This window comes from Asparagus officinalis, chromosome 3 (genome assembly GCF_001876935.1).
Source record: "Asparagus officinalis chromosome 3, Aspof.V1, whole genome shotgun sequence".
NCBI lineage: Eukaryota > Viridiplantae > Streptophyta > Magnoliopsida > Asparagales > Asparagaceae > Asparagus > Asparagus officinalis.
In genome coordinates, this window is record NC_033796.1 from 60,293,890 (window position 1) to 60,298,665 (window position 4,776).

Here is a 4,776-nt window from a genome sequence, read left to right on the forward strand (position 1 = left end):
ACTTTGTTTTTCTTAGGGGAATAGACTACCCGGCAACGTGTGTTAGACGTAGACTTATCTCTAATTAGGGATCGAGATAAGGTCTCCTAGGCATGAATCCTGATATCCTTTTCACGATAAAAGACTAACTGGTAATGCGTGCTAGGCGTAAACTTATCTCTAATTAAGGATCGAGATAAAGTCCCCCAGATATAGATTCTGGTGTCTTTTTCATGGTAAAAGACTATCCGACAATGTATGTTAGGCGTAGACTTATCTCTAATTAGGGATCGAGATAAAGTCCCCCAAACATGGATTTTGATTTCATTTTCGTGGCGAAGGACTAACAGACAACATGTGTTAGATGCAGACTTATCTCTATTTAGGGATCGAGATAAAGTCCCCAACATATAAAAGGCATGGATTTTTGCCGCTACAATGTTGAATACGTTGACTTAGTCGTTTTCACGGGAACGGACCACCCGGTAGCATGTGTTAGATGCGTACTTATCTCTATTTAGGGATCGAGATAAAGCCCCACATGCGTGTGAGGCATGGATTTTGGATGTTGAAAGATTGTGTCTTCTCTTAGGGCAAAGACGAACCCGATACTGGAGAGGAAGAATTTTAGATTCTATCTCCTGGATGCCTTCTCTTGGGGTAAAGACAAACCCGATGCTGGAGAGGAAAAATTTTATATTCTGTCTCCAGATCTTCTCTTGGGGCAAAGACAAGCCCAATGCTGGAGAGGAAGAATTTTATATTCTATCTCCTGTTGCAAACGAAACTCAAAGTGGGATCTCCACTTCGAGAATCCTGAAGGTAAAACTAAGAGTGAGATATTAACTCTGAAAATCAAAAAGATCCAGATAACTCTAACTTTTATAGGATTGGTTACTCAATCTGAAGATGAATATCTCGTTTATCGAGATGAAATTCTAACTTCGACCCTAACTATTTAAATGTTTGACCAAGCGGGAATTTTGAAATAATCCTAACTGTAGGAAGGTTTGATCACCTGATGTGGGTGGAAGACTCTCGTTTATCGAAAGAAAATTATGGCTTTGGTCCTAACTATTTAAAGGTTTGACCAAATCAGGGTTTGAGATGACCCTAACTGTTTAAATGTTTGATTGTTCAATTTGAAAGTGGACATCTCGTTCATGAAAGAAATCGAAAGGGGATTTTGGCTTTGGCCCTAACAGTAGGAAGGTTTGGCCAAGAAATAGTAGGAGTGGAGGTACAAATAACAGTGAACAATGTTAACTTGTACAAATCACTCAGTGAGGATTTTCGGTGTCAAGTGACAAGGACTTAACATGAAAGGGGTTTGTTAATTGTCATGGATCAGCAGCTTGAACTTTTGAGTACCGTGTTGGGACTTTAACATTGGGAGTGTTAAGTGCACAAACACATTGGGAGTTTGGATGGATTCAGCCAAAATTTTTTTGGTGGATCCACTGTCAGTTAATTTGATCAATGAGGGATTTTATGGTGGAGGACCATGAACCATCAAGCACTCTGCAGTTACGTCATGGAAATTTCATGAGGGAAGATTGACCAAATGAGGTTATTAAATCTCATCTCAACGAAAGAGTGCTCAGAAAGTCACAGTGGGAAGGTTTTAATCATCTTGGAAATAATTAAATAGCCACAGTGGAAGGTTCTTAATCATGATTAAGAATAAATTATTCTAATGATTGGTTTTCACCATGAATAATCGGTTTTGGGTTATACTTAAGAATACCATGTGTAGTATTCTCTAGGAACTTCCCATTTAAATGCATTAAGGTATTCCCCTAGCTCTTTGACGAGCTTGAATCCAATTGTATATGACCATATTGTCAGGTTATCCTTAAGAATATTAAGAGTAATATTCTTTAGGAACTTCCCGTTGTTGGAAATAAGGGAATTAGTTTAACCTCGTATATTCGTCGGAGGATACCGTTCTCATTCGACTTATTTCGGCGTTATGATGTTAGCGTCAACCAAGGCTTAAATGTTATTTTTAAGAGAGAAGCAAGCCTTGGTAGGATAAAGAATCCTCCTGTGGTACGCACGGTACTTTGGATCCGAAGTGTTATTAGCTTCCTCCTGATTCGTAATAGGTGACAACTTAATTTTGTTGTTTTCAAGGAGGTATTAGAAGATAGCTGGAACCTCTTCATCCTTGAAGGAGTACTGTTTTTGGAGTCTCAGATCCAGAGTCATTCGCTGCTTCTGAGGTTACTATTGTGACGTTTGATTAGTGTCAACGGTTAGTCTTCGGTTGGCATCTTTCAAGCTTTTTTTTAGAAAGTGTTCAGCATGTTCCCCGTTGTTTGGTGGAAAATTTGTAGTAACAAGAATAAAAAAAATTGACTTGTATTCTCTCAATCTTAATTATAATTTAAATTCTGATTACAAAAGAGAGGAGAATGATCTGGATTTTCCCCTTTGTTTAATTCTAGGTTCTTCACGGTAGCGATGGAGTGTCTCCTTCAAATGCTCGCGTCGAATTTGCTCTCCGTTGACGATCCGCACGTCTTGTCTTGCTAGAACAACAAACTTGCGTGGCAAGTTTAATTAAGAACTCTTGACGAGTTATGTAACTCAGAGCGAGTTGAAAACTCTATGAAAAGAGTTGTTAAAACCGAATAATCGGTTAACAAACCAAGTATCTTGATCCTTTGCTGTTGGTGGATACTTCAAGATTTTCTTGTTACTAAGAACTTCTCTTTGACCGATCTCCTGGATGATCTGATCTAAAAAAAATCCAACCAACCAATCCCCTTACTCGGTTGAGTAATGCGGTTATTTATAGGGGGATAAGGGGTGTAACCGACCCTTAAATCCGCTCCTAAGTGGGCGAAAATCCCTTAAAACGTGGGATAAATGGTTTTGAGGTCGTTCAGCTTGTGTTTGAACAAGTCAAACGCCTAAATCAGTGTTACAAGCTTTAACTCTGCGTCTTAAACTTGAGACACAGAGTTGGGCGCTTGCTAAGAATTGAAAACGCAAGGGCCACTTACGTTTTGGGTCTTAACTCCGCGCCTCAGACTTGGGACGCAGAGTTAGGTATTTGCGGATGATTGAAACGCACAGGTCGCTTACGTTCTGGGTCTTAACTCTGCGTCTTAGACTTGAGACACAGAGTTGGGTATCTGCTGAAGATGGGAAACGCACGGGCCATTTTACATTTCGTTTGATTGAAGGTAGAAAATGCACGGGTTGCCTGCGTTTCAAAAACTAACACGCACAGGTAAACTCTGCGTTTAGAAGGGGCTAGTGATCTATAACCTCTTCTATAAAACATTGCAAAAGACCATTGTTCAGTGATCTTTGCCTTGAATGTTTTGGGATGTGAAAATCGTCAGATTGTAACTCTCACAGTTGATGGTAAGGCCACCGAATAGAGTTTTCGTCGGTCGTCGGGAGGGTCGTTGAATTGTAACTCCTCTTGATCAATGTGAAAAGTCCTCTATTTGCAGCTTTCATTTGTTGACAGGAAAGTCATTGGATTGTAACTTTCTTTGTCAATATGTTGATGGAAGCTTGATAATAATTAGCTATCTATTGTGATTTTTAAACAGCCTACAGTACCCCCTCCAAAGTTTTTAAAAGTTCGCGGTTGACTGGGACGAATTTTTAGAATACTTTGGATCCCGAGATATTGTTGCTTGATCATTCACTCTGTCTGATTTGAAGATATCGCGAAGCTGGTTGCCGGAACGTAGTGATTCAACTTCCTTAAACCAAATAAGGTAACTTTTGTGTATGGATGACAATAAACTTAGTCAAACAAGCCAAAGCCCATTAATATTGAGCTAAACAAGGATGAAGATGATAATGAACATGTCTGGATCCTTAAGATATTGCACTCAATTTGTGATGAGGTGTATTCGTCAGATTTCGTATGGGTCCTTAAGATACTCCACTCAATCAGCGATGAGGTGTATTCTTCAGTTTTTGTCTGAATCCTTCAGATACTCCACTCGATCTGCGATGAGGTGTATTCTTCGAATTTCGTCTGGGTCCTTGAGATACTCCACTCAATTTATGATGAGGTGTATTCTCTGGATTTCGTCTGGGTCCTTAAGATACTCCACTCAATTTTCGATGAGGTGTATTCTCCGGATTTTGTCTGGATCCTTAAGATACTACAATCGATCTGTGATGAGGCGTATTCAGTTGTCCAGAAACTTCTTGTAGGCATTGATGAACACTCAACATGCAGCTTTTAGCTTTATTAATCTTAGTGGGAATATTAAGCCATTTAGGAGAATGAGTTGTGTGCAGCTTCTGGCTTCATTAATCTTGGTGGGAATGTTAAGCCATTTAGGAGAATGAGTTGTGTGTAGCTTTTGGCTTCATTAATCTTAGTGGGAATGTTAAGCCATTTAGGAGAAAGAGTTGTATGACGAATCGAGCTTGACGATTTTAGCATCGTTGACTGTAACCAATCCGTACTCATCCAAGAGGCTGCATAGCTGCTTATCATACGCCAGTTTCTTCTCGGCTTTGGTCACCTTGATGACTAACATTAGCCTCTCTTTATTTATTTGAAGCTATGTCGTAGCCCTATTTGTCGAAAAGTTCATTTTGAGGCGTCAAAACGCACAGGTGGACTTCTGTGCTTGATAATTGAAACGCAGAGGCAAACTCTGCATTCAGAAGTTCAACCAACACCGACGTAGTTATCGCGTTTGGCAAGATTCTAGCCTAGAATCTCGTTCTGATTCGACAGCTCACAACTATCCATAAATAAACCGCTAGGGTCAAATCAAGAGTCATTCGACTCTTTCCTCTGTTCTTCTC